Here is a 21,598-nt window from a genome sequence, read left to right on the forward strand (position 1 = left end):
GGAGAGTGGACCATGTCTGCCAAACCAAAGCAGTAGAGAAGCTCTGGTCTGGGACCTGCACCCACAAGAGAGAAGTGCAATTCATCTTCTTCGTGGCAATACCTTGCAGGAGAGTGAACCAGTTCTGCCAAATCAAAGCAGTGGAGAAATACAGGTCTGGGACCCACACCCAAAAGAGAAGAGAAGTACACATCATGTTCCTCATGGCAGTACTTGGCAGTCTTGCAAAGTCTGGAGACAGAGAGGCCTGGTGTTGGGACCCTCAAAATGAAGGACTGCAAGTATTGAATTGTGAAACCAAAGTGAAAGAGTCCAGGGGAAGAGAGTTATTCCCCCTGGTGGTGTTGAACTGTGCACCCAAGTGAAAAGAGATCAGGGAAAGGTAGACATTCCCCTTGGCTATATCAAACTCTGGAGTCAAGATACCACGGGAAGGGAGTCATGCTCCTGGTAACCAAAGCTGAAAAGACTTTCTGATACAAAGTGTTAGAAGACAAGCAGTGTGCCTGCCAAAGAGAAGTGCTGGAAATGTGTCTTTTGTGTTGAAGGATCATTTTGACCCAGGGAAGTGAACTTTTATCCCCAGTCCAGAAGAAGGGCGTGATTCTTATGGGCCAAGACAGTCTACTTTGTCTCTAGTTTAGTTTTAAGTGTAAGAACAGAAGGAGGGTTTTGACACAGGACAGTGGACTATTGAATTACACAGACATTCTGACAGAACCCTTAATGTTTTAGTTGAGACAGGGAAACCCCTCTTAGAGATAGTGAAAGTTAGGTTTTCTCTTTATTTTTCTAGGCTAATAAAAGTCTATAGCAATCACCATGCCACCTGTGTGTCAGTCTCCTCCTCTGCGTCCTTACAACAGGCATGTCTCTTCTTGACCTGATTGAACTCAAAATGCATCTTCACAACAACACCATCCCTCTAGTGATAGTTTCAGGTCTGTGGCATAAATTGCTACAGAATCTATTTTAAAATTATCTTTCTTTGGATGGTATCATGTCGTTATGGTTATGGGGTGTACCTTCTCTACAGTGTCACATTTTACAACTTTGCAAAATGTAACTACTACTTTGGATTTGGCTTGTTTTTTTTTCTTATTTATTTAGCTAGTTAATCTTCATTGTCTTCCACTGAAAATAAATACTGACAGATATCCCTAGCATAGTTCAATAGTTATAGGAGTTGGGTGCTATTCATAAAATTATATGTGTGGACGTAGCTGTCTTCTCTGCCCATCACCCGTAAACTAATGGCCAGACAAAAAAATGAAATAGAAATTAAATCAGTATTTGTGCTGTTTCATCAATATCTTGCAGACAAACTGGAATATTCTCATTTTGACTGTTAAATGTACTTATAATAATTCAATGCATTCTGCGATACAGCTGTCACTTGTTTTCTGTATGAATGATAAGCATTCTCAGGATTTTTCCAGATGTTTAATCTCAATGGAGGGTGCGTGTTTTTGATTCTTTTATGCGAGAATAATAAATGATTCTAAAATTATTTGCGGAGAGCATTTGTGCAGCTCAGCAAAATGCTTGGTAGCCCGTTAAATGTAAATTTCATCCAATATTTCATGAGTTGCAAATAAAACATGTGAATCATGGACTTTGTCAGCAACTCTGTTCCACAACCTTCTGTGCCTATGAAATGTGTGATGTGTAAGGGTGCAGAAGTAAGGCTCGGATACAATGGCGTATATGTTTGGGAACAGACTTTTATCAATAAAGAAAGGGTTGAAAAAAGGCCTCTATATCCCTAAGACTAAGAGGGGTTTCCCTGCCTCAAAGAAAACTAGTGAAATTGTCAGAATGTCCAAAAGGTCTGTCAGTGCCTTCTCTCAAAAGCCTACCTCTGTCCCTATCACCAACACCTTAAACCCATCTCTTCTCAAAGTAAAGTGTTCATGATAGTTCCAATGAACAGAAAAGATCCCAGTCGCTCCAGCAATAAGTGGTGAAATAAACAATGTTCATAAGTGTAGGACTCCAAGACTAGGGTTGTATTCCTTTTCCCTAGACTAATTCTACTTTAAATCCTTTTAGGCTTCTGAGCCCCATATCCTTTTAGGAAAATGTCTCCAGTCAATTTACAAGGCTATTCTTCTCAACTTCACAATTTTTTATCCCATCAACTTGGCACACTTCCCTACCAAGCATAGGATTATGTCCTATTCACTTCCAGGGTCCTTGACCCCCCTGTTCTCAATTTCCTATGTGGGTGCGGGTCCCAGACTCGCAAAGATGTTCACAGCTTGTTTTACTCTCCTGTCAAGCTGTTGTCCTCTCATGGACCATCTCTCTTTCTCTTACAGGGACACAGACCTTGTTGTTCCTCATTTCTTCAGGACTTGGCATTTCACATGGGTGCGGGTCCCGGACTCGCAATGAAGGGTTGTACTTGCTTGGTTTACTCCCCTGCCAAGCATACAACTTTCCCTTGTTTGTTCTTTCGTCAATTAGGGTCTCAGACTCTCTTATGCTTGGTTTCTCATATGAGTGCACGCCCCAGACTCGTACTTCGCTGTCGTATGTGTTTGGTTAACTCTCCTGCCAAACATTTATTTATTTATTGTTTGCTTGTTAGGCGCTTACACAGGAAATACATTCTGTTTCAAAGCACCCTCAGGGCAGCAGTAAAGGAACATGGGATAGCAGTACAATTAAAAAGAAAAAAAACAAATACAGAGGCGGAAGGGATGGCTAAACCTACTATGCCCTGTGAGTATTCAGAACATGCAAGTGCAAGGAGGAAGAGGGCAGTGGGGTAAGTGCTGTGGTGTCCGTGCTCGAAGAGTGAGCCGCAGATGAAGTGCAAGGTATGGTAAGTGCTATGCGACCAGGAACCACGTTGGGTGGAAAGTGTGAATCTCCAGTGCAGAGAGTGTGCCTGGGAAAGTGCTGGGGGAGACAGAAGCTGTGGAGATTAGGTGTGAGTGGTCAGTGACCCAGAGGATGCATAAAGGTCAAAGACACCAATCACAGCAACTGTGGGTTTAGCAGAGGAAGGAAGAAGGGAAGGAGGAGGAAAAAAGGAAAGTCTTGAGGTGCTTTCGGAACTTCAGAAGGTCCTGCTCAAGATGCAGAGGGAGGGGGAGACTGTTACAGAGGAGGGATCCAGCTGAGGAAAGCGAGCAGCCTCCTGCTCTCTGTTTAGAGAAACGCTTTAAACACAATGAGTTGGTGCCAGAGAAGCGTAGAGGTCTAGAAGGTGAGTATTTGGTAAGAGAGAGTTGCAGATAGTGTGGTCCCCCGCCCCAGACAGCCTTGCGGATGATGCAGAGGGGTTTGAATTTGATACGTACAGTGATCTGTAGCTAGTGCAGGCTTTTTAGGGCAGGAGAGATGTGGTCCCTGGTCTTAAGGCCAAGCATAAGTCATGCTGCTCTATTCTGGATTAGCTGAAGGGGTCACAAAGTGGAAGAAGGAAGATTGAGGAGGAGGCTGTTGCAATAGTTAAGCCTAGGGAGAACCAGGGCTCGGGAAACATTGAGCTTCTGGGGAAAGTGAGAAATGGGGAAATTCCATTGAGAAGGAAGAGTTGCCAGTGGGACTTTTCGGCAATGTCCTGCGTGTGAGGGAGATAAAGAGGAGTCAAAGATGACTCCAAGGTTTGGCTTCAGAAGAAGGATCAGGGGGAGAGCCCAAGGTGGGAGGCCAGAGAGAAGGGAAGAAGGAAGGAGCAAGGGACCCAATCAGAAGGATCTAAGTTTTGCTGGCATTGAGGCAGAGATCATTAGAAGAGCACCAAGCCTGGATGGCAGACAGGCAATCAAAGATGATGGAAGGTGCAAGTGAGTAAGCAGGAAGTCTGAAAAAGAGTTGAGTGTCGCCTGCAGAACACTGACAGTTGAGGGAGAAGGAGAAGATGAGGTGTGCCAGCTGAGCAAGGTAGATGTTAACGAGCCAGGGAGAGAGGATAGATCCCTAAGGGACACCACAGTTGGAGAAGAATGTAGGACAGGAGAAGACGCCCAGGGTGACATGTAAAGAACGGTCCGTAAGGAAAGAAGTCTGCCATTCCAGTGCCCGTTCCAAGACACTAACGGTATTGTGGAGCCTTTGTATGAGGATGCAATTGTGGACAGTGTCAAAGGCAGAAGAGAGATCAAGTAGAATGAGGACAGCTGGGGAGTTGGAGTCCAGGGATGCGAGCAGTTCTTCATGGGTGTTCAGAAGAGCAGTTTCTGTGCCTCTGGATTCTCGAAATCCAGATTGATGATCGTGGAGACCACTGACTAATCCAGTGTGCAAGTTGAGTTCCGGCAATGCCAGCTTCTCCAGCAGTTTCCCGAAGAAGGGGGTGATTGAAATAGAGCAGTAGCTGGTTTCCTATACTCTGGCCTGGTGGACAGATGTATAGAAGGCCAACCTATATTGTGACAGGGACAGCTCTTGGGAGCTGTAGCCAAACCAGTTCAGGTAGCAGTGACAGGCAGTCTAGGCTAAGTTCTTCAGAGGCGGTGAGCTTGTAAAGGGTCCATACTGAGTTCACACAATGGGAATCACAGATAACACTTAGACAGGATGTATAAAAATACACTTATCATTTATTGGCCAAGCACAGTATAGAAAAACGACTACTAGCAGGCAGAGTTATCACACACCGCTAGAAAAATAGATTACATAGATACATTCACTTATCAGAGGGCATAATATACATCACAAACTCCTGCAAAGGAAAGGTAAGGTTATATCATGCATTTTAGGTCCACAGAGAATGATCCCTAACTTACAAAATCCAGCCCTAAGTAGTCTGAGGCCTTTTGCCCAATAGGTCAGGTAAAGTTCCACAGATTCTGTAAGGCAGGAGAACATGCAGGTAGGGTCTCTGGGGTCCAGTGAAGGGTTCTAATGATCAGAGTACAAGTTAACCTAGCTAACAGAAGTAGTCCCAACTTTAAGACATTTTGCATGAGCAAGCAATGAAAAAGCCAATGTTGTTAGAATTAAGTTTATTATAAGCCCACAGATTTACAATGGGAGTTTAGGGGTAGGTAAGAAACACTGTAACTTACCCCATACTCTGATTCTTCCCAGGACTTAACAGGTCATTAGAAGAAGGTCCGAACTCGCTTTCCTGCCATCAGCCGTAGTCCTCGATTCTCAGGGGTTGCAGGTTCTAGCTGATCTCCGGTTGGTGTCTTTCACTGGTGCAAGGACTCTTGAATGAAGAATGGAGCAAATCCCAATGCAGGACCCCTCTCAGGAGTGGACTCAGGTCAGGTAAGCAATTTCGGATGGTGGTCACTGCAGCATGGTGACGCAAAGGGACTCAACTGTCACGTTCCCCTTGATGGTAGGACATCGACATTTCGCAGAGGTGAGTCTTGTAGAGCCAGCTGAGGATCCACAAAGTTCCAGGTCGAAACTCGGTACGGCGACCCAAACTCAGAGCTGGTCAGCCACAGGACGGTCCCGAGGAACTTCCGAAGCCTCTTCTTTGCAGGGTACCGAGCAGATGTCAGGAATGGATGTTCCCTCCACTCACAGGGTCGCAGCTCCATCGCAGGACTGCTAAAGACCTTCAGCAAGACAGGGCTACTCCAGGACTGCAGCAGAAGTTGGTAGCCAGGCCTCCTTCTGACGGGTCTCCGGTTTCTTCGCCGGTCTCACATCTGGATAGTAGTTTTGGCTTCTTCAGGTTTTTTTTTTTTATTGTTGCTTTTTTAGTTTACAAAAAACCTTACACAACATGTAAAGAAAAACATCATATAAAATACATAATTATTAATTAGAATCCATATTACATAAAACATCACTAGTGCTTGACTATAAAATACATCACAAAAGATAAAAGACACATCCAAAGTATATTAGGTATATGCAAAGTTTCTCATGTCCAGTTTAGCCTTTCTAAGCCTGAATTAATTTGATCCAGACCATTGTTTATACCCTGCAAGTGTGCATTCAATGCCACGATTAAAGATATATTTAAGCCCCACATGCATCTGTTCCAGAATAGGTTCACAGAGAGCTCTGATTCTTTCTTGAACCTATCTTTGAATGTCAAAGCAGGTAAAGGCTCAACATAGGAGCAACCAAGTACTAAATGCTTGAGTGTCTCTTGGGAGTTAGTCTCCCTACAAAAGCGACACCTCCGTTATAGGGAATCCATACCAGACACACTGTTAATACCCCAGTGTTTTATCCTCTCGAGGGTCGGTAGTTGATTCAATCTAAAATGCATGTAGGTGGTTCTTCCCCTCTCACATGGAAACCTCTGCAGATAGAGGGGCAAACATTCCCTAGCGTGGCAGAAATAAGCGTATTCTTTGTAAGTGGCATAGGAGTTAACACATTCAACCGTTTCCACCCAGTCAGCCCTAAGGAGAAACCTCTTCAACAAACCTGGCCATTGTATAAGATCTTCTAGAGTTAGGCCCAGGGACAGAAGTATTCAATTCATTCTGTCCCAGAACTTTATCATAGAAGGAACTGTTTCAGATCTTGCCACCTCTCTTAGAATTTCGTAGAGGGAATTGTCAGCAGGGTCACTTATTTTCTTGTACAGGGAAAGTTGTTTCCAGTGATACCTAGTTTTAAGGGATTTGAGACAGAGCTCATGGCGAATAACCACGTTAGGCACAGCCATGGATAAACCCAGTAGTTCTTTCCACAACTTTCCCTGGATGGTATTGAGAGCCAAGCTCATATCGTGGGCACAAATGTCAAGGCCATAAAGTAAAATAGGCTCACATTTAGCCAGATAGTAGCGCCTTAACGGTATCGGAGAAAATCTGCAAACCTTTACCCTTAAAAAAATTCATTTGTGATTTAAGTTTACATATTTTCTCATCAAAGCTCTGTTTCCATTGTTTCATACAGGCCCTATTAGTGAGGTGATACCCCAAGTATGTGATGGCCTGTACCTGGTCCACTGCTTCCTCACCCATAATCCACTTATATGTTTGAATCTTTCTTTTCTTGGAAAATACCATAATCCGTGATTTAGATGCGTTAGGCATAAGATTGTTTGCCAGTGCATAGTGAAAAAAGAAGTGCATTTTCCTCCTATTTCCCCTGGGAGTACGTCGAACAGGATGAAATCATCTGCAAAGGCCATCCACTCAATCGCCATCCTCCCCAACTTGGCCGGTGCGATCGAAGGTCCCTGCCACACTCCCTCTGCATCGCACACATACAGATTGAAAAGGATAGGCGCCAGTGAACAGCCCTGCTTGACCCCCACAAAGGTGGCTATTTCCCCGGACAAAGTGCCCTCCTTAGTCAATCTGGCCCTAATATGTGTCTTCGTATGGAGTAGTGCAAGAGGTTGAACTATCTTACGAGGGATCTTTAAAGCCAGCATTTTAGACCACAATCTCGATCGTATTACACCATCAAAAGCATTTGAAAGGTCCAATGAAGCTATAAACACATCTCCAATATTGGTCTGATGAACCGAATTTCTAAGATGAGCCAGAATCGTTGCATTCAAATTGGTTCCCAACTCTTCCCTAAAACCAACTTGGAATTTACTAAGAAGTGAATTATGCCTGACCACTTTATTAAGGTCCCTTAATAGCAGGATGGCAAAGACTTTGCTTGCCGCGTCAATGAGCGCTATGGGTCTATAATTGCTGGGATTCAAGATCTCACCCTTTTTATATATGGGCACGATAATGGATTGGACCCAAGACCCTGGTACTGTGTGGGTCTCGAAGATGTGATTAAATACTGGTTTTAAGAGCTGAGCCCATAACTCAGGGGCTGCTTTAATTACAAAAGTCGGGATACCGTCAGGGCCAGGGGCTCTAGACGGTTTCAGTTTGTTAATTGCCCGTATGATATCCTCATGATCCCAGGTACACGGTCCCTTAACACAGGGTGCCAAATCCGTGTTAGTCACTGTTTCAAATTTCAAAGGGAAGGCACATTTGTTGGAGTAATACGTAGTCTATGCCACGGCTTGGATAGGACAGTCTAGACAGTCCTTAGAAGGGACCAAAATTCTGTTCACAGTAGCCCAGAATTTGCCATCCATGCCCTTGCAAAGACTTTCCATCATGGCCTCGTGCATATTCAAGTAATGGTCCATCCTAAGTGATTTCACAAATTTTTTGTCTCTCAGGATTATCTTTTTCTTTAGAACCGTATACTCCTCCAGTGTTAGGGACTGTTTTTTGAGAGCCACCAGATTAATAATAATAATAATAATAATAATAATAATAATAATAATAATAATAATAATAATAATAATAATAAAATAAGATTGCTTCCGTTGTTAATTTTTGAGTTGTAAATTCTATCATGCCATCTGAAGCTTTGTGATTTATTGGTGGTTTTAATTTTAATTTTGCTAATTTTATATGCACAAGTAAGCATGATGTTATTGTATAAATTAGCACCTTGTAGAGGTAAACTATCCCGAACTCTAAGTGATTAGCTTTTGCTAAATAGTCTGTGAGGAGGGTATTAAATCTCCTAATGATGTTATGGGTCCAATTAACCGATCTCCCCTGATTTGCCAAAGAGAGACCCATAAGAGCCAGTCTTACTTGAATTACCGGAAGGTCCAAAGTCAGGAAAAAGGCTAAGGGGATATGATCCCCCAGGGCAGTATTTATGTGAACCAGGTTCCCACAGGTTGATTTCAAAGCCCTAGATACGTAGATAAAGTCGATCCTAGAACTATAGGAGCCCCTTCTCCACGTATGTTTGGATTCTTTCACATCCCAAAATCCCAACCGTCCAAGAAGGTGTCCCACTGTATCCCCCTGGCAAGGTTAGGAGAGAGGGTCTTAGGAATGGCTCCCCTATCGTTCCACTCGGTGCCTTCAGAGCATAGTGAGTTGAAGTCCCCTCCCAGCACAATGCGTTGTCCAAACCCTTTCTCACACCATTCCCCTAGAATTACGCTGAGGGACTCCTCCACTGTCTCGAAAGGTACTTTGAGGGGATTCCAATAGAGATTCAGCAGCAATATGGATTCTAACACCTTGTCTGTATCTAGGGCGATACCCAAAAGCCAGTCCATACTACATACCACTCTACACTTGAACCCTAAATTAGGATCTACAGCTATGGTCAGACCCCCACTCGCACGTCCCAACGTACCCCGAGAGGCTGGGTGGGAAAAGGTATGAAAGCCCTCTATACTCTAATGGTCAACCAGCATGGTTTCCTGGAATAGATATAGACGAGGACAAATATTAGAGGAATGCGCACCCAGAAATTTGCTAAGATTTAAACTGCCACATGTATTCCATGAAATCACTTCTATCTGGGTCCTGTCATGGACATCCTGGGCCTTGTCTCAAAGTCTCTAGAGATTTGAGGGCTGGTTGAAGCCACCCAATTCAGGCCATTATGAAGGAGACTAGATATCAAAGTCAGAACAGGTGTAGAGGTCATAGGGGGATTAAAGCCGATATTTATAATTTGGTCCACTGGATTCACAGCTGCTTCCTTGTAGGCAAGGAAGATATCAGCCTCCTTAGCACTAGAAAGTGTCTGCAGATGAAATCCCAAAGACTCAAGTTTCTTCTCTTGTGCTCTGACCATATCTGCCGCCCTCTCCGAGTGGAAATTGCATACCATTCGGAGATTATTATGGGCTGGAAGAGAAATGGCGTCTATGTCGTCTGTAATGGAACGGAGTGAGGGGATTTAAAAAAAAAAAATTAGTAAATTGGTTCTATTAAGGTTTGCCATTTGGTCTGCCTTGTTGTTGTTTATCCAATCAATGATTTTTCCCGTGTTGATCGGGGCGACCGACTTATCCGGACCTAGTGTCCCCATATTCCTTTCAAGAGATTGTACCTCTGGCTCTAGCGTATTTTCAACTAGTATGATCTTTGTGCCTGTGTGCCCAACGCCCTTTTCCCGAAATTTGTTTATTTGTCACCTATCTTTGGTTACCATAGACTGTGCCCCGATAGTCTGGGGGTCTGTCGGGGGTATATCACTTAGTACAGACACAGTAGGTGGTGTACCCAACGAATTAAGGACCCCCTGTTGTTGTCGGCCCGTAGATAGTCTGGCATGCTTGGTGCTAACTATTATACCAAAGGCTGTCCCTTTGGTTTGTTTGTTCTATGGTCGATCTTGCGCCATCTTTGGACAATTGTTATCCCTATCATCTAAGGTTTGCAACTCTCTGTCATCAATTACTTCCTTATCAACCCCAGACCCCCCTTTTGACCCTTCCTCATGATGGACCAAAGTGTCACTCGTAGCGTTTTTATCAGTACGAGGCATTTTAGGTTCCTCATCATGGACAGGTATATTTTTTATTGCTCTGAGATTGGAATTCCTTCCCTTTATTTTAGCATCAGGCATATTTTTAGTTTTCTTAGGCATCCTAGATCCTCTTTTCCCTTTTTTTCTCCGACACACCGGTGACTGGGGGGATCTCATTGTTATCATAGTTAGATGCAACCAGAGACCCTTCCCTCTGATTTTGTAAATCAAGTGAGTCGGATATTTCCTTGTGTAGTGGTTCCACATTATTTCTAGTGTGTTTAGATTGTTCTTTACACTTAGTCCCTTTTATCAGTGGCGTATGGTGCTCTTCACCGGTTTCTTCACTGTGTATATTCATAATGGCCCCACTCTTGGGTGAATCTGAGGCTAAATCGTGAGATGCCCTCTCTTCCATTAGTCCCATGGCATCCAACAAATGGGATGGACTATCTAAAATATTATACCTCCCGTCTTCGCAGAAGTTCTCTACATTATTGCGACCTGGGCATATAGTTTCTTCAACTTTTCCCCCCTTGTTGGATGAAGATGGCCGTTCACCTTCGATCATAAATTCTAGTAGTGTGGTAAGTTTGGCGTCCATCGTGGACAACCTAATGTTTTGTTTGGTCCTCAATCTTTCCGCCTCTTTCAGATTTATATGCTTCTTTGTTTAACCCTCTACAATCCCCTTCAAAAAGGCCAATCGTGTAATTAATTCATTGAAGGACGATTGTTGCCCAACCAAGACACCACCCAAGGTTTCCTGTGTCTCGCCTAGGATTTTGAGTGCCAAGTTTAGGCTAATATGTAAATTGGCCAAGAGAGGTAGAATAATGTCACTAGTTCCCCGATTATCAGCAGGATTTTGCGCTGTTCTATTCTCAGTATCGGGTAAGCTTTCAATAGTGTTTAACTCATGGTCTGTGGCTCTAATACCCTGGTCAAACCGATCTTCTAATACCTCCTGTGGCGCAGTTTGTGTACCGCCTTCTTTAACCTCAACCAGTAAGGTAACCTTCTCTCGATCGTGGATGTTCTCTATACGTGGTAGCCCTGTGGCTTCACTGGTTCTTTCATCCATGAGATCTATAACAGTTTTGTTTTTAGTAATTTTTGGGAAGTCTACAGGAGGGGCCCACTCTGAAAAGCTCCTTAAGCCCAAACGATTTAGTTGTGTAAGTCTTGGGGGTATCTCCAGATCAATAATTTCTTTTAATAGATCCCCAGTTGCATCAGCCATCTGAATAAATGAGTCATCCATGTCCTCCCCATACACTATGAACTTAGGTCTTTGATGACCTGTGGTTGAGGCATCTTTCCGTTGACACTCCCAACCCCTGTATAGGGTAAGTCCTGACTAGTGTCGTCCTTGTTAGTTCCAAAAACAAACACTGTGGCAGGATAATGGGCGGAAGGTGACTTACCCACAGTGTGATGTCCCGTAATTGCTTATGCCTCCTCCCAACTAAAGGAGTCAAAACCAGAGAGGCACTTCCCCTTCATTTTACCTCTAGGGTTTGTCTCCTGTAGTGGTGTGGATGCCTGGAAACATACCACCCTCCCAATACCGGGGACACATTCCTCAGCATCTGTCAATTCATGTCTACTAGTATAGAGGCCCATGTTTCCCGTTGAGGCCTCAATAGCCAAAAGACTCATTTTTCCCAGATTCATAGGACCCACATTTAAGTCTGTTCTGGTTATAGCAGTGGGGTTTAGGAGCAGGTTCTCCACCTCTAACTGTTTGGGAGGCTCCATTGCTAATATGTTCCCTACCCCTGCCAAGTTTTTGGGCTTTGGAGGGTAAAGAACCGGGTTCCCCATCTATGGGATGCACCACCCCTTCCACCACCTTAGGTGATGTAACTTGTGGAGTCTCCGGCCCCTTTGTTGTTTGCTCCTCAGATGAGCCAAAACCAATTCTTAGGGCTGGCATATTTCTTCTATGAAATTGGGGTCTATTCCCTTAAAGAATAGACCCCAATCAAGATTCCCCAAAATATAATGGGATTAGATATGGGAAAAAATAGGCACATTTCTTAGTATAATAATGTATCATACATCATATATATCATATATATATATATATATCATATATCATAAAACATAAGGGTTTTTAGAAATATGCACAATGTATCCAACAGTATGAGAAGTCAATATCTAAAAATCACATATAAAAGTCAAGCAATGATAAAATTAGAATATGTTTAATGTATAGGATCAACTATTCCATACAAATAAAACAAACCCCTAGGGGTCGCCGTACAGTAATAAATATAGTAACCAATAGGGGAGAGGGAAACCTTGCAGCCCCTTTTGGGAGTATATAAATATTAGTGCAATCAAGAACAGTAGTAAAGAGGCCCTGCAGCGAAAATATACCAGAATTTAATGAAGCTTGCCCTCCGGGGAACGCCTGATGGCTTGGGGAGCAGCCTTAGTCCGTCTCTCCCCCCCCCCACTGGACCGGCAAGTATATAATGGCTTCCTTCAGTCTCTTTCAAATCAAAATAAATGCTGTTGCATAGGTGTAGATCTTGACAACAGTGATCAAAATGATCGGCCGCTCAAAGAGTCTCACCTCCACAGTTACGACCGGTAAATGGACGTATAATATCAACGTTTCAAAATTCCAAACAGTCTCCGTGTCCAAGTTTAACCAAATAGATGTAAACTTGACTGTTCTGGGTTTTACGGCACAGTAGTGAATCAAAGGAGCTGTGCTCGAATAGTCTCCACTGGTTTTCTGCCCGTAAGATGGCAATACTACGATTGGCAAATGTCTTACCGTCTGCTCACTGGATCATACAGTAGGATGTAGCAGGCACCATACAATATGTAGGCTTGCTGGTCTGTGCCTTTCTCAGGAAGGTGCACTGTCTAATGCACCACACCGCTGACAGCAGAATCAGTATTACAGGTGACCGCCCTTTTCTCACTATCGTCCACCCTGTCAATCTTGTGACCAGCCTGCCGTCCACGCCGAATAGCCAAACAACACCAGCCCTTATCACGCCAGGGCTTCTTGCCGCAAGGGTCAAGGGCGGTCCCCTTTGAAGAGGCACACTCGGAAGGTGCACAATCAGCTGATCCAGGATATTAGAGTTTGTTTAAGGAGGCGTGTTCTCCATCCGCAAAAAGCAGAAATAATGCAGTTTAAATGTCAATACTGCTTGAGTTCTAGGCAACTACAGAAATGCTCATGGACAGCCAAACAGCACCAGCCCTTATCACGCCAGGGCTTCTCCAGGATCTCTGAAGAGTAGTTGCAGGGGTCCCCTTCTTATCCTAAAAGCCAGGTAAGAGCAGCTGCCCTCACTATCCAATGACTTAAGTATCCCCCACACACACCCTTCCAGGGGTCCAATCTGGACCACTGGAGGGAACACTCATGCCTATGACTTAGACATACTGACACCAGTTTGTGTATTGGGACCAGACAGTCCCAACCCACATCCTTCCATCAAACAGACACAGCCCTCCAGTAGCCTGCCAAAGGTTTCTGCTTTCCTGTGCACTGGAAGTCCTTATAAGTATTTACCTGACCTACTAGGCCCAGACAGAGGCTAAAAGACAAGATGGCCAAAGGACAAGCGAAAAATCTTGTGGCATGCCATGTTTGACCAGTAGCCACCGTTAGTAGTCAAATGCGGTAAACGTAGTAAAGCTAAAATGAAAAGTCCCAAAAAATGGGGAAAGGTCACTGCTGCCACCAGCTTATCCTTTTAGCACACCTAGAGTAACCAAAAATCCTCTGAGTGTTAGTCTAGGGTAAAACAAAAAGTGTACCCCATTGTACTGCAGTGTAAGCTGCATTGTACAATGATAAAAGTTACCCCAAGTGATACAAAAGTAACCAAAAGTAGTAACACTGTAAAAACACTAAGGGAAACAATTCTTCTCAGTACTGACAGTCTGAAGGACATGTCAGTTTCCCCATAACATATGAGTAAAAGCCAGTGCAGTGAAGCTCGAGGCTTCACTGTACTGCAAAAAGAGCATGGCAGCATAAACAAGCACAACGTTTTGGGGTCCATTAAGATGGAAGGAAATGTGCAGTAAAGAGAAATTTGTCCTAACAGTTGGATGGACAGGTAGGGTCTGCTGGAGGCTTTTTCAATAGTGGACACACAAGGGAGTGCTTGAGGGAGGAGGGGAAAGAGCCAGTGGTGAAGGGGTGGTTGCAAAAATCAGCGAATGTGGGGGTAAGAGAGCCAATGTTATCCTTGAAAGTTCTGGACGAGCAGGGTGGAACCTGTTTGGAAGAAGCCTTCATGACGTGTGACAGGGGTGAAGGAGGAGAATGCAGAAGTAGGGGGCGGGTGGCCAAGGGAGGCAAGAGTGTGTGGGATGGGTTAGGTGGGTGCTCATGATGTCCTAGGTTTTGGTAGGCAAAGTGTGTGGCCAGTGCATTGCATAGGACTTGGGAAGGAAGGGGGAGGAAGAGACAGCGGAAGGGTTTGCTAGCTCCCTGCAGATATACATATACGATTCCTCTCTCTTGGTTATTTTCGGTCGTCCCGGACCCTCTTATTCAGGCTTTCTCATATGGGTGTTGGTCCCAGACTTGCACTTCAGTATCGTACTTGTTTGGTTCACTCTCCTGCCAAACATACGATTCCTCTCTCTTAGTTATTTTTGTGGTCTGTGAGGAACCGCAGGGTATCCTCAAACCTACTCCTGTTGGATCCTCTTCTCAGGTGGCCAGGGAAAGGCCATCGCTTTTGGATGCTGAACGTTGGGGTAGGTATGCAACGGAGGATCACCTGGGTGGAGGGACCTTTGGGATTGGGGAGAAGACGCCTGCAAGCGAGACATGGTACCCACACTTTTCCCTATGAGAATGAATCCTACTCTCCCCCTTCCTTGATAGGGTTGTGTCAGTCCCTATCTCTTCCACACACACCAGCTGTCCCATATTTGTATCCCTGTAAGACTGGGACGAGGAAGATGTGACTAGTAGTAATATCCACTTCTAGTCAGTTTCACCATTATAGTAATGAGACAAGGAAGATGCCTCTTGAGGATCAGACATGTCCAGTTGATTGGTATAACGAGGGTCAGGCAAACCACTCGCACCTGCAACCTATTGGGAGGCTACAGGTCCTTGAAAGCTGGCTCAAGCATCAGAACAGAGCGAACCTGCCTGGGGCAGATGTGTGGTGAGAAGCAGGCTGGAGCCTGACTGGCAGAAAGGAAGCTGTGTGTTTCCTAGCGAGGAGAGAGGTGCCACGACCTGAGCGGGCTGCAAGAGGACCATAACCCCAGCAATTGCCACTATTACCTGTTCCCGTCTGGAGCTGGGTAACACAGAGAACTCCTGACATCCGCAGGATATTGCCCAAAGGTTTCCTGAGAGTGGGCACTAGTCGCTGGAGCTCCCGACGCCTATCCGGGAGCAGTGAACGAACTGAAGAACAGCACAAAGCTGCATGGGAATTCACGTAACGGGGTGCTTTGGGGTGAATATAAGATATTTTGGGCCTGATTCACAGAGCATTTTTCTATGGGATTGCACCATTATAAAACGCTTCTGTGAATCAGGCACATTATGTTTACGCAGCAGCGAAAGGCTCAGAATAAGAGGGTTTGAAACCCGAATGCAGGAATAAATAATGTGAACCCGTTACAAAGTGTTTTGGGAAATACAACGAAGGAATGATGGATAATAGAAAAGATGTCAAGTATTGTGGGAAGCACAACGGCAACTATTAAATACGGAACTAAAGAGAAGATATGGAAACCATGTGAATGTGAATTCCTGCCTCTGAATTTTTGAACTTAGAGGGGCAAAATGAATGCAAGTTATGACAAAGCCAATAGACTGACAATACACAAATGATGATTAAGTCCTCAGCTTCCAGAGAGAGAGAGAACCCATAGCAGATGTTGAGTGCTATCACTGGTGCGAGATGGAAAACCAGTTTTGATAAAGAAGACTTAAGAGCATTAAAAAGTGCCACGGGTTATCAGTTGTGTGATCTGTAATGGGTTCACCGTGTGGTCTGACAACTGTGCCTAGACCGAGTAGCTGCCTTGGGAAAGTACCAGGAAAAGCCCACGGACAAAGACTGTGGAATGCAGGTGCTGAAGCATCTAATTGAAACAAGCTGAAAAGACTATAAAGTGAAGCTGGCAAGATTGATACAAATCAAGAGACTTGAACCATTTTGGAACTGTGTTGATCTTGGGGAAGGGAACCCTGAGGTATTTAGGAATTGTGTTGACCTTGCGGAGAGGAACCTTGAGATAACTTGGAACTGTGTTACATTTGGGGAACTGAATCCTGAGTCCTGATTCTTTGTGGAACTATTTAAACTTGCAGAAGGGAAATCTGAATCAAACCAGAGCTGGAAGAAGCTCAGTACTTTATTTTGAACACTGTTTCTTTTGGCACTGCCATCCATACACATTATATGTCTTTAGTTGTGAGGGAAAGTAAAGGTTTTGGACATAGAGAGACTTTTAAGTTGAACTCTCTGATGCAGATGAGCCTTAGTTTCTTTAGGTAGGGAAATCCCACCTTAACATAGGGCAAGGTAGGCCTTAATCCATCTTGACATATAGAAATAAAAGTCCTTTTGTTACGAATGTGAATCTGTTGTCTGTCTCTTGCTTAATGCTGACTTCACAAATGATGTGCCGACATGCAATGTCCCCTGACCAACCATGCCCATCTGTACAAATGTGTGGGCTCCCACTCTGTACCATAGCAAATGTGTCTTGCATGACAACAAACGTGGATGAACTATACCTGCCAAAATGTCCTATGTCGCTGACAGGCACTCATGTATCAACATAGTCATCGGAGGAGGACAGGGGCCCTCAACGGAAGAGGACAGGGGCCTTCAAGGGCAGCTGCCACCACCAACCCACAAAGGTGCACACAGGCTATGCCTAGTCATATGGACCGCCATGAAACACCTCAGCTCAGCAAGGCCAAGCCCGCAGGTGGCACTGCAGGCCATATGGCAACTCCACAGGTCACCAGGAGCAGCCCCATGCCCACTGCACCCACTCCGGCAGCTGCAGTGTCCCACACAGAGGACACACCTCTTGGCAGGGTCAGTGTTGAGTAACAGGGGGACATCAGCCCAGTGTCACGGCCTGAAGAAGGGCCACAAACCCCTGAGAGCCCTCACTGCTGCCAGCGTGCCCAGACACCTAAACCAGATGTGGACACGCCATTTTATGGTTCACCGACCTACAGCCCAGAGCCACTCTGCAGTCCCTCTACAATTCAGCACACACCACCCAGCCTCACCATCCTTCAGAGGCTGGATGAGATGGAGAGAGGGAGAGAGGGAGATGGATGCCATTGTGCACAACCATTTTGAACACGCCCAGGCAATCCATGATTGCCTGCAAGGGGCCACCTGCAGGATTGTGCTAGCCATGGGAAGGAACCGGGCAGAGGCAGCTACCAGAACAGCTGCCCTGCCTGTGTATGGGCAGAGGGTCAGGGAGATGAATGAAGGGGTCTCAGCCCTTGCAGAGGCCATCCGTCACAGCACCAAAGTCACACTGCAGCACATCCGGGGGCCAGGATCGATACCTTCAAGTTCCACGACACTCACTGCACTGAGGAGTTGCAGCAGAGCACTCCCAGGCACCAGTCCCAGTGCCAATTGGGTCCCAGATCACCAGTGTCTGGCATGGGGGGAAATAGGCCATGGAAATAACAGTGAGACACATTTTTCCTGAGAGGCCGTGCTGGAGAGTTGGTGGTGGGTTGGGGAAGGGTATAGTGTGCTGCGGAGTTGGCAGTGGGAGAGGGGATAGTGTACTGGGGAGTTGGCAGTGGGAGGTGGAGGGGGTTAGTGTGCTGGGGAGTTGGCTGTGGGAGGGGGAATAGTGTATGGGGGAGTTGGTGGTGGGAGGCGGGAGGGAGGATAGTGTGCTGAGGAGTTGGTGGTGGGAGGGGGGTTAGTGCACATTATTTCAGTAAAACAGTTTAACTTCATCAATTCGTGGACATTACTGATTGTGTCATTGTCGTGTTTATTGATTGACGTGAGTGTCTCACAGTGGGGCATGACATGCGCCATGTGAATGTATCAAATGAAATTGCCTATCAGTCCCTGGTGAGCCAATCTGCCATTCCTGACATCATCTTTGACAATGCGTGCAGTCGCCTCTGCCACAGGCGCTGCATCCTCATCATCGGTTGGGCATGTCCACACAGGGGGTAGCGGTACATTTCTCTGTAGGCAGTTGTTGTGCAGCATGGTACATGCAAGCACTGTTGTGCCCAATTTCTCAGGAGAATACATCAGGGCTCCACCAATATGGTCAAGGCAGCGACAACGTGCCTTTAGGAGGCCGAAGGTATGCTCGATGCACACACAGGTCCAGCTGTGAGCGTGGTTGTAGACAATATCCTGCAGTGTTTGTGAATCATCACGCACAGGGGTCATTAGCCAGGGCAGCTGCGGGTATCCGAGTCACCTGCATGGGGGTAGGGATAGACATTAATCACAATGTAATGTGTGGGCATTGCCTTACACAGTGTCAGGGCAATGGATGTAATGTGCATGCATATGGGGCTTCATTACATTGCATGTGTCTGTACAATGTCTGTGAATGCTGTGTCATTTGTATCATACATTATTATTCATTTACTTGCACCCTATTCCCTTGCAGCAGATGTTACGTGATGTGTCTGTCGATGACATGTGGAGATGACATGGTGGCTGTTTTATGGCAGTGTATTGCTCTCGTGCATGTGGCATGCTGGGATTCCCATCGACCCTCCGTCAGGCTTCTGGGGCCCACGGGTCGGCATTGCAGGCTGGGTGTACATGGGTACATGGCTGTGATCTTGGCAGGGTTGCTGTTTTATGATGCGATGTGGCAATATGTTTGCATTGCTTTGGATTGTGCATGTTGCATTGTGGTACCTGTAGCCATGTGTGTGTATGGATTTGCTACTCTGTTCATCAGCTTCTGCGTCTAGGTATGTCCGACGTTTGCATGATCCCTGGGATGTACTGTGATGATGGTGCAGGAGTTGGTCAGCTGCGACTTTTGCATTCAATTTTCATGCCATGCTTTGTGTAGTTTTTCTCATCCCTCCACACATTTGGTGAGGTGCTTTGCAACGCATGCATACAGACAGTTTTACTCACCCACTATCCATGTCCGTTGTCCTCTGTGCCTCTACTTGTATCCTGGCAGTGTGCTATTCTGTAGGACCATGGAATCGTGGTGTGGATCCTGGGTAGCGTGTGCAGCAGTGGGTGATGTACAAGTTGGGGTCTGCACATTCAGGGAGTGGTAGTGCTTCCGGTTACAGTACACTGCTTCTTGTGCCTGGGGGCACCAATGCAACATGGGTACAGTCCAGAGCTGCAATGGCATAGAACTGTGCCTTCATGGCGTTGACCTGAACTCGAGTGGTGGGCAGTGAGGAGGAGGGCATCCAGCACCTGGGCCAACATTGTGCCAAATGTGGGCTTTGCCATGCTGTACATCATGGCCACGGAGTGCTGGAAGTTGGCAGTTTCTAGGAATTGTAGGATGGACACTAGCTTCAGCAGTGGGGGCACAGGTGTCCGGCTGTGAATCCTGCTCCCTATTTTGACCTCTATTGTGGTGAGCAGCTCTGTTATGTTATCCCTGTTGAGGAGGTACAGGGTCACCAATTGGCTGTCAGTGAGGGTCCAGGGTGAGGGACAACATGAGCAGCTGCATGTCCCAGCTCACACTGGCTAGTGGCAGCATGGTGTTGGAATCAGTGTTTGGGGAACAGGTGTGCCTTATGTAGCCCTCTTGAGTGGAGTTGGATCACCTGTGGCTTCATTTCAGCCACCTGTGTTCATTTACCTCAACCTGGAGGCTGGGGCTAGTTGCACTGTGTTTTCAGCCGTATTAGCACCAGTTTCTGGCGCTAATACTGCCGTACATGGACTTGTGATGCCGCAGTGATTGCACTTTGTGTTATCAGAAGGTAGATTCTGCCGGCTGTAATAGCGCCACTGTAATAGCGCTAGCTGCTTTTACAGTCAGCAGAATTTGCGCTGGCTCGTGATCCGGCAGAGCGGTATTAGCAATGCTAATTCCATTACTGCCACATTTGGGGCTTACCGCCCAGTTCGTGATGAGGCCCTTTGACAGGAAGATTGCTTTGAAGGAATCGCTTATGGAGCAACAAATGCAGCGTCCTGCAGTCTTACTAAACCAACCATTCAGAGTTGGTTCAACCAAGTAAGTTGACAGGTGGCAGGCACTGTGCACACCTGCATCTGTGAGCCTGGAGCCACAACGCTTGTGGGTTTCAGCACCAGCAGCACACCCTTGCTGCAGGAACACCAGAGGTTGCAGGATTGGCTTTTGACAAGGACTGAATGGAACAAAGAATCAAAATGGAGGATAACCCTTGGTGAGGGCTTAGTCCATGGCTCTGCACACAAGGATGAAAGCAAAGTAGAATCAACTGTGGCATTACACTGAAATGCAGGGAGTCAATCCCTGTGCTCGGTTCACCTCAGCAAGGGAAACCGAGGAGCACTGTCCTCAGGCTGTCCAGCGGACCCGTGAAAGTTAAAGAACTCCTTGCTGAAATGATGGCTTTGGATATTTAGAGTTCACATGTTGAGAGAGGGTGAGAGGTTGCAAACCAGTGCCACATGAGAAGGCTAAGCATAGAGAAGGGGAAGAGGGTGAGAAGAGGAGAGAGAGAGAATTGAGATGGAGAAGAACAAGGTAGAGGGCAGGCGGCATACGGAGAGTCAGAGAAGGGGTGGTGGAGTTGAATGAGGCAGAGCAGGGTAGAAGGGGAGGTTCGAGAGATCGGGGGTGCAGAAACATGGGGAGAAGGAAGAGTCAAGAGAGAGGGAAAGAGTGGATGAGTTTGGAAGATATAGGGAGGTGCTAGAGAAGAATGAGTATGAGGCAGGGGAGCCATAAGCGAGAGATTGGAGGGGGTTGGGAGAGAGCAGGAGAAACTGACGGTACTGGAGAACAACGTGGAGGGGAGGTAGTTAAATGAGTTGGAAAGAGTGGAGAAGGTGGAGAGCAGTTGTTTGGGGAAGTGGACAGACGGAAGAGGAGAGAAAAAATTATAAGACACAACCAGATGGTGGAGCAGGAAACCCAAGTGGGAGGTGAATAGGGCCCAAGTATTGGAAGGCATTCAGGAGGAAGGCGGTTAAAGCAAGCGATAGGGAGTAAGGTGAAAGAGCAAGAGAGATCAGGAGAAGGAGGAAGGGCCGAGATTTGAGGCACACAAGTGGCAGTAGCCCAACCATCTCAGTGCTGGTGAAGACTGTGGAAGAGTCTGCCATTGGCACCACAGGGCCCCCACAAACCCAAGGAGGTGAAACCTGCTTTCAAGGAGTGTAACATCCCAACAAGTGCAACAAAGGAACAATCAACAATATAAATCAAAAAAGAAGCGTTGGGA

General features: G+C 46.0%; 1 protein-coding gene across 4 annotated transcripts in view; it reads left to right on the forward strand.

Annotated features, from left to right (window-relative positions):
• Positions 1-21,598, forward strand: part of LOC138489085 (ropporin-1-like) — a 547,380-nt gene that overhangs the window by 15,534 nt on the left and 510,248 nt on the right. The gene's annotated exons all lie outside the window — the stretch shown is intronic.

This window comes from Ambystoma mexicanum, chromosome 9, assembly GCF_040938575.1.
Source record: "Ambystoma mexicanum isolate Mex_15411 chromosome 9, UKY_AmexF1_1, whole genome shotgun sequence".
Lineage (NCBI taxonomy): Eukaryota > Metazoa > Chordata > Amphibia > Caudata > Ambystomatidae > Ambystoma > Ambystoma mexicanum.